Here is a 9,742-nt window from a genome sequence, read left to right as displayed (position 1 = left end):
GCAAGCTCCTTGATCTCGGGATACCTAGTTTCGACATCCTACAAAACTTTACTAACATAGTATATGGGTCGTTGGACCCGATATACTTCTCTGATCAGTACCAAGTTAACTACCTCGTCACTCGTAGAGAGGTACAACTTTAACTCATCTCTTTCTTCAGGTCGGGTTAGAACCAGTGTAGTACTTAGGTACCTTTTCAGCTTCTCAAATGCAATGTGACACTCCTTGGTCCATTCGAAGTACTCATTCTTTTTTATTGCCTTTAAAAAATACAGGCATCGACCCACTGACTTAGACATGAACCGACCTAGGGTGGCTACCCGACCAGTTAGCCTTTGGGGTTCCTTTATTTTATGGGGTGGTCTCATATCTAAAATAGCTTTAATTTTTTTTTTGGGTTGGCTTCGGTGCCACGTCGGTTCACTATGTAACCTAGGAATTATCCAACGTAACCCCGAAGACACACTTGTTCGGGTTTAGTTTCATATTATACATCCTTAAAATTTGAAAAACATCATTTAAATCATTTAATAAAGATTTCAAAAATTGGGTCTTCACGACCATGTCATCAACATAACATTCCACTTTGTTTCCGATCAATCACTCTAAAACTTTATTTACAAATCGTTCGAACATTGCTCTAGCATTTTTCAAACCAAAGGGAATAACTTTATAATAGTACAGCCCGAGTTCGGTTATAAATGTGGTATTGTCCTGGTCAACATGGTCCATCCTAATCTAGTTGTAGCCGGAGTAGGCGTCTAGAAAACTTAGCAACTCATGCCCTGAGGTCGCGTCTACTAAGTGGCCAATTTTGGGTAGTGGAAAGCAATCTTTCGGGCAGGTTCTGTTTAGGACGATGTAGTCGATGCACATGCGTCACTTGCCGTTGGTCTTCTTCACGAGCACTCAGTTGGCAACCCAACTCGGGTAAAGGACTTCTCTGATGAAGTCTACGGCAAGGAGCTTCCTGACCTCCTCATCAACTACCATCCACCGCTTTTGGGCGAGGTTGAGTTTTCTTTGTCTTACTGGCCCGACTAGAGGGTCCACATTAAGTTTGTGAGTTATTATTTTATGATCAATTATGGGCATCTCCGCCACAGACCAAGCAAAGATATCTAGATTTTTTAGTAAGAAACTTACAAGTTGAGTTCGAAGCAGTTTGCTGATCAAGACACCGATCTGAAGAGTTTTGGTCGGCTCGGTCTCAAAAACCAGTATGTGGACCGTTTCTTCTGTCGGACAGCTCGCTCCTTTGTATGCTCCGCTGGTTGTTCGAGCTCAATGTCCCCCGCCAGCTTTGCCTTTCCTTTCGCGGCGGCCATGTAGCATTTACGGGATTCGAGCTGGTCACCTGACACGACCCCCACACCGTAATCAGTTGGGAACTTCATCGCTAAGTAATAGGTGGATACTATCGCACGTAGAACGTGTGTGATAGGCCCGACCTATGATTGCGTTGTAGGGGGATGGAATCGCAACCACTAGAAAAGTGTGCTCGAATCGTACGACGTTCGGCTACGTGCTTGCCTCCACTGGTACTGTGACCCGACCAAGGGGCCAGACCTTTTCTTCGCTAAACCCTACCAAGGGTGGCATCTGCTGGCTTCAAGTCACTCCGTTTTAACTGCAGCTTATTGAAGGTCTCCTTGAAGAGGATATCCGCCGAGTTGCCCGAGTCCACTAGAATCCGCTTCACTTCAAAATCATTAATTATAAGTTTCACGACTAGGGCATCATCATGTGGATACTGAATCCTACACGCATCGTCCTCAGTGAAGTAGATAGGTTCTTCGAGCCGAGGTCACTTTGGCGGGATTTTGCCTTCATTCTCCAACTTATGGACCGATGTCCTCTCTACTACTGATGTGCACCCCGCTGGTCTCTCCTCTGGTAACTGCCATGGTGGTTGCTCGTTCTGCCTGCTAGTCTCAGGGGCATTCCTTCAATAGTCTCCTTGATGATCTCCCTTTTAGTCTTCTTGCCCTCTCTCTTCCCGCATGATGTAATTCTTCAGGTACCCGTGGTGGATGAGCTCCTCGATCTTGTCATGGAGATTCCTGTAGTTCTCCGTGATGTGACCGTGATCCTGGTGAAAGTGGTAGTAGATGTTCAGATTCCTTGTTGCTGGATCTCCCCTTAGCACGGGTGCCCATCTGACGATGGAGGAGTCCTTGATAGCCATTAGGATCTCTCCTCTCTTTGCGTTAAGGGGGGGTGTATTTAGTTCATTCTATTGGAGAGGTCCTGGAACATCGACCTAACTTGTAACCACGCGCAGGGGACTTAACGTGGGGATTTGCTTCTTTTCCTGCTTGGGGACTTAGTTTTCTTTCTTTTTTGCTTGTCGTTGCTTGTCCTTTCATCTTCTCTCTTCCACTTTTCACCCAGCGGGTTGTCAATCTTCTGGTTGATTTCCTCTTCGGTGCCGAGGAACTGATCAACCAGCTCGAGGAACTCGGTGATGTTCTTCGATTTATTTGCTGCCACGTGCCACTTGAACTCTTTGTGGGTGATCCCCTTCTTCGCTGCAATGAGGCGCACCACCGGATTGAGGTCCGATATCTTCAGGCACGTCTGATTGAAGCGCTTGATGTAGTTTCTGATAGATTCTCCTTCCTTCTGCACCAAGTTCAGAAGGCTCTCCTATGACTTCGGGCACTTTTTACTAGTGATGAAGTGTGTCGTAAACAGGTCGGCAAACTGAGCCTAGCTCTTGATGGAGCCTGGTGTGAGGTTGCTATACCAGGTCCGAACTACTCCTCTAGTGTGGTGGAGAAGGCCACACACATGCAGGCTTCGTCAACCCCGGTGATGTGCATTTGAGACTGGAAGGCATCCACGTGGTCATTGGGGTCGAACGACCCATCATACTTATCTAGAGGGGGGACCTTGAAGTCCTTTGGCATCGGGGTCGCTAGGAGTTTGGGTGACAGGGGGGATGACTGGCTCAGTAGAGTAGGCGCAGTCTTCGTAGCCACCGAACTCACCTCTTCTCTTTCTTTGGTCCACACCTCTGGTTGGCTGGGCTTTGTTGGTGGACTGTTTCTGGCTGAAGAGCGACGAGTCTTGCGACGACACCGCAGTTGCTTCTTCGCCGGCTCGGCATCGGTGCTGCTGACCTCAGTCTGGTCCGGTACCTCGAGCCTAGTTCTCTCGCGCTCCCGAACTTTGTCACGAGGTGGATCGGGGTTCCTTCTCGTTGACTCCCCCTAGTTGTGAAACCTGCGCTGGTCATGGTGATGTGCGGAGGGGGCTTGCCTCGAGTTTGCGCCTTTGGCTCTGAGCTGATGATCTTCTATCCGCAACCTGTTGTTCTCAAGCCGCAAGTGCTACGGTTGGTTGGCTCTATCGGGGTGGTTGACTTCAGGCCTGTCTCCCGGGTTCCCCCTCTGAGAGACTGGGGGAGTTCGTTGCCTGTCCATCCTGCCTCATGGTGGAGTCTGGTTCCTGGGAAGTACTGGTATCTGCGATGTCCCCTCACCCCAATGGGGGGGGGGGGTCGGCGAACATCTTGCACAGATCTATATAGGCTCGAGTGCAAGGGTGGAAATTGCCACTGGTAGAGGAAGTATTGCTGGACTTGTTGCATTTGGATCTACATCGTCCGGACACATTGAACCAAGTCATCAAACTGAGAGTGCCCGACCCCAGGGGAGATCATAGATGGCTCTGAGAAGGCGGTGCCCACTCGGGGGAGCGGAACGCTTATTTGTAGGGTGATCTGCGGTACAGACGGTGATGGGATCCCCGAAACTATGAGAGGAATGGTAAATTGTCTGGTACACCCCATGGGGGCCTTGAGGGAGAGTTGATTGTTGATCTTGCCCTTCGGTGACGTTCATGTCGATACCTTTCCCGGTGTTGCTGGAAGAGTCCATTGAGAGTAAGGTAGAGGTTGGAATGACCTTTCGATCGGTTCCCACAGACGACGCCAAATGATGGAGCATGATCTAGATGCTCCTAGCTGGAGGATGGTCTAGAACTTGGCTGCGTGGTGAGCTGGTTCGGTCAGCAAAACAGTGAGGCTTAGAGAACCTAACCCGGCGAGGTCGCTTCAATGCTTAAGTTAGTATTGTGAGCTGAAAGTCGAATGATAAGTGTACTAGTGAGCAAATAATCGTGTGTACCTTGATCTTGTGGTTTGAAGTCCTTATATAGCTGGGCTACCGTGGAACTCACAAAACAACTTCGGGATCCTCGGCCCGCATGGTTAAGATCCGTCCGCCCCGAAAGGGAGGTAACGTGCTAGTCAATGAAATTTATCACTACCTTCTGATATGGGTGGGATGAGGATAAGGCCTTCGGTTTCGTAGTGTGATCCCAGGGGTTCGGAGTCCGTTGAAAAGCGTCTAGAATCGAACACGTGTCACGTTGGTACATGGGCGACGAAGTGGCTCTCGGTTCCGAGCTGAATGATCACTCGAGCTCTCGATCTACTAACGAGGCTCTCCTTGCTCCCTTCTATTTTACGGAGAATAAAAAGGGAGGTAATTGTAAGTTTTTTCAATATTACGGGAAGGTCTTTTTTAAAAAGAAAAATTGAACGTCAAGAAATATTTTTATGATTGTCAAAAACATTAGAGGAGGTTTTTAAAAGGTGAAAGCATCACGCAGGTGGTGATCCAACAAATCCGGATTTACTCCTCACATAATGCACCTCACACTGATTTCACAGCTATTCTAACCATACATCGATATCATCTTCACTACTTGTATTTATTATTCATGAGGATGTTCCCAAAGATATTCCAATTCTAATCCGTGGTGAAGGGATAACATGTGGTAGATCGACGCTAGTTTAGCTCCAATGGTTTCCTCTTCCCAAGCTCGAGAATCTAAGCTTGCCACGAGTCGGTAACACTTTAACGAGATCAAATCAGCCCCACGACGACCCACTGCACATTCCCGCCAGTAGATGTTCTCAATACACGGCGGGATGTTCTGTGGGACGTTGTGAGGGGCAGATTTGAACTCTAATCGAACATTTTTTTTGAATAATTCTGATCCGCCACGTGTCACTAAGGGCAACTTCATACAATGGCCGGTTGACGCACAATAACAAAACGAGTTATCCCGAACAAGTCCAACTGAGGAGATCGGGGGAGTTCTTTATGTAATAGTCGTTGGATTGGAATTCTTTTATCGGCGTTTGATTTCTGATAAAATGCATACACGGTGTCCCATACTGTAGAGAAGCAAAGGGGCAGACTTCTAAATTCTTATCAAATCATTTTTAACGAGCCCTTGAGTGGGTGGGCCCATCATCATCATAATCATCAAATATTGAATGCAAAAGATGAATCATAAGACAAATGGTAGCGGTGGGCACCCGAAAATTACGACGACTTACCATCCTCATCAGAAATCAGAACAGATTTATGGTGGGACCCTGTTGTCCGTCCTAATTTTGTCCTAATCAAACGACTGTAGCATCTGGATCTGTCATCACATCTTTGTAGTTCAAGTCTTCAAGATGATCGTCGGAATGAGCCAAGCAGGGCAGCCCATCGTTTTTGGGTTGGGCCCGTAAGTAATTTTTTCTTGGTTCTCAGTTCTCACTCGCTTGAGGGTGGGACAGGTGTGCGAGTTAGGAGGGAGATTGGTGGTCCCCATCCTATCCCATCACGTCCGGAACCGGCCATCCCCACGGCCGTACTTTACTTGTGTGGGACTGCGAGAATTTCACGAGAAACATGGGATTTTCGTAATTGAGATAATAAAAATTTTAAATTAATAAGGCACGTGACATCCTATCATTGGGTGAAAGGGGTTGAGGCTTGAGAGTGGGTTGTGGTGGTCCCGCCGTCCCCGTTTAAAGGAGGAGGAGGTAGGAGAGCATTTTCTCCTATTGCACATAAGTCGGAAAACATTATACGACGCTACGTCGATTTAACAAAAACTCGTATCCTGGTTAGGTTAGAGGAGAATGAGTGGGTCAGAGTTTGGTTTTGGATACCCCAACTCCCAAACACCGTATCAAAAAAACTCCCAAACATGACCGTAGAGAGAAGTAAATGCCACCAGTGGGCCCCACTATACCAGATCAAAAAAATTGGGATAAGTGAACTATGAAATCAGATGATTGGGAGTCATCTGACCATCCTATCTTGATTCTTGCATGGGACCTACCAAAAGGTTGGTTCCGATATTCTGGATACTCAACTCAACGTGTGGCAAGGAAGCATTCGATTTTCTCAAGGTCCCTATTGGCGTCCTACAGAACGCGCCAAGTATTTGTCATTGGAGATGTTCTCAATTAACGGCGGTAATCGGTTATTGGGCGTATGTCGGGCGCGCTCTGTGGAGCGCTGATGCGAATTCCCTTTATCCCTTGTCGTAGACTTTATTAATAAATAAATAACCCGAATGTGTAAAAATGTATTGAGAACGTCGTTTCATGCCGTCAGAGGCTCAGAGCCGTCAGTTTTGATGCTCGGGGATGATAGGGTAGGGTAGGACGGGGCCCGCACCCCGAAAGACCAACTGGAGAGGAAGGAGATGAGACAAATTACCTTCCCGAGGGCAAAAGAGAGAGAGAGATGGTGATGGTTGGTTGTAGATTGTAGTTAGGACTTTTGAGAAGGAAGGTTATGGGACCTTGTTTATAGTACGATTTGAAGTCGGGGCTCTAAAGAGAAACTTTTGGGGGGTAATGGTATCATTAGGCTGGCAATTAATTCGGCGAGTTTTTCCATTTGCATCGCCGCTGTAATGCCACTCGATATCGATTTGTTTGTAGTACTCGCCGAGTGATGGAAATGATTATATTGTAAATTTGTATCGGTGAGTTTATTTAGATAGAAGATGGTTAGATGGAATGGGGTATCGTAGTATACAATACAAAAGGAAAATGACACCCTTTTTCTGTTGTTTGGACTCAGGAAAATGAAAATCTGAGGGAGAGTGTCACACTGTCAATTGGAGATACACACACCCAACGCTCCAAACGGGATAAGGTATACAAGTAAAGTCATATACAACGGATCATAAGAGTAAATACGTTAAATGGCGCGTGTAGAAAACTGAAATGTTGGGCTGTTCATAAGAAGAATATTCAATCCGACCAAATCGATTAATCCGCACCAACCCAACTCGAGTAAGTCGGGTTTTCTTCAGTATTGATCAGTTTTGGGTTATAAAAAAATCATAAATTGATGATTTGGTTTAGTTTTGGTTTTCACACCGACTTAGTAATTAGTTCCTAATTAGTAGTTACAACCTACTTACTTCCTATTTAATTAAGTTGTCTCTATCCTAGTTAAGTTAGGTTATACAACAATTAAGTCACCACTAAGTAGAGCCCAAACCGATCAGGTCGTTTTGTTTAACACAAGGTCAATTTCGGTTTCAATTTTAAATAACCTGACCAGGTCGAATCGATTGGAAAAACATCAATAAACCGACCCAACCCGACCCGTGAACAGCCCTACTGAAATGTTCACTCTTGGTTCCATGACCTTTGTTTTATAATTTTGTTTGAATCTCATTTTAGGTTGTGCTCGGTTTGATAAAAACAAAAATGAAAGAAAAATAAAGAAATTGAAAGTTTGAATGGAAGTTATTAACAATTTTTGTGCAACTCCTAAATATTTCTTCAATTTTTAGTTTCTCTCTTAATTTCTTCTAAATCTGATAGACCATTCTTGTATTTGTGATTGACACCAATAGCTACCATAGTTCGAGTTGAATTAGTCATCTATAATTCTATATTACATAAAGTGGATATTTGCATTGGATCCTTAAGTTAAATCCAAATACCATATATTATAAATTATGAATGATTACATATACAAGGTGTTTTTACATTATTTGTGGAAATAATAAAAGCAAAAACATTATAATAATTGGGCAGTTTGGCTAATAAATGTCTATTGGTGAGAAATGTGTCATAAACGGGCTTGAATAATTTTAGAAAAAAAAAGGTACATTGAAAAACTAAAATAAGTAAAAAAAAAAGTGTTTTAAGCATTTTTTAAATATTGTTTTTTAAAAAAATTAAAAGCCAAACTCTTTTAATCTCCTAAGTACAAGATTGGGTCCTCATGCTTTTAGATTTGAATGCATAGATCTTGAAGCTTATCCAAACGAAGCATAAATCATCGTGATTTCTTTTTCTTTTTAATGTACTTTTTTCCTTCCACTTAAATTGCACTGGAGTGTTGTTGTAAAGTGAGGGAATGTCACGTAAAGCATGTATTGAAAAAAAATAAAAGAATAAAAATATAAATAGAGGTCTTTATACGAATAGATGAGCTAAGATTGGCGGGGATACAAATGGACCGAATATGATTCAAATCAGAGTTATCCAAAATCCAATATGATAATATAAATCTCATGTCCAATTCAATCCGATGATCCGATTGAAACTCACAAGGGTAATTTGGAATTCGGATCTACTAAGAATATTAGATATTCGAATATAATTTGATTCAATTTAATTATTGTTAAATTTAACAAATTATTAGAAGGAAAAAACACAATTTTATATAAAAAATAAAGAAAGACTAAAAAAAACACGAGCAATTTTCAATTACTTCTATCATATATACATATAAATATATAGGTAGATAGATAGATAGATAGATTAGGGATGGCAATTTTCCCCGTAAAATCAGGGCCCTATCATGCCCCGCCCTGCTTGAACAGGGCGGGTTTTCCCCGACTCTAAACAAGGACGGGGTGGGGACAGGGAAAATAATTTTCTCCAAACCGGGTATGGGGAGGGGACGAGTTTTGTATATAATTCCCGAACCCGAAGGTAAATTAGTAAAACATCTCTAGGTTTAATGTTGATATTTAAAATATTTTTAAGTTTTTCCTAAATTTTTAAAATCTTAGGATCCCATAATTTTTTGTTGAATTACTCATAAAGTATTATAATTCAATTCTAAAATACCCCAAAATTCCTATATCCTATGTACAAATTGTTCATAAAATAGATAATTTTGAAGTAATTATCTTAGAGAGGAAAAATTTTGGGGATTCTCTGTCCCCGATGAGGAATGAATGCCCTGCCTTGAACTCGCCCCACCACCGGGGACGGGGTAGGTACAAGGCAAGGCATCATGACTTTGGGGTGGGCACGGGGAGGGGGTGCCCCGCCCCGTTGCCATTCCTAATATAGATATAGATATATGCATTTTCATACAAAATAAATAATATAAAAATAAAATATAAACATGTTTATAAATAAACAAATAAATAATATTCTTTTGGATGAGATATGGGTGTGATCCGTGTTCCACACATTTTTTAATTGGATGCGATTATTTGGTTCAATCCAACTTGAAAACTGGGGGTGTCCAAATCCGGCAAAATGTGATCGAGTTCATATTAGTATGATTCAGCCCTTTTGCACCCCTAAGGACAATAGTAAAGTTGGCATGCAGTGATATTTAATGAGAATTTGTACTCAAAGTCATTTACACCTTCATACATTTGAACCAATACAATTGATATTGCGTTGTAATAAATAAATAAATAAAACAAAACAAAATCAAATCAATGGAATTTTGGTGCCAATGCAGTATAGCATTAGAGAGAAGGCAAGTCCAAATGAAATTATCTGTTGCAACAGAAAATAAAAGTCTAAAAAACGTTATTTTTAAATAAAACTTAAATGATTTTATCCATTTCATTTTATTTTATTGGTAAAATATAAAATTTGATATTAACCTCATTCGTTAATAAGGTGGAATAATACCCAAATCCCATTAGTCTTGGATTAAGTTCGTGT

This window comes from Nelumbo nucifera, chromosome 8 (assembly GCF_055504915.1).
Source record: "Nelumbo nucifera cultivar China Antique chromosome 8, China Antique-T2T, whole genome shotgun sequence".
Lineage (NCBI taxonomy): Eukaryota > Viridiplantae > Streptophyta > Magnoliopsida > Proteales > Nelumbonaceae > Nelumbo > Nelumbo nucifera.
The sequence above is the reverse complement of the archived record's forward strand: the minus strand, read 5'-3'. Positions refer to the sequence as shown.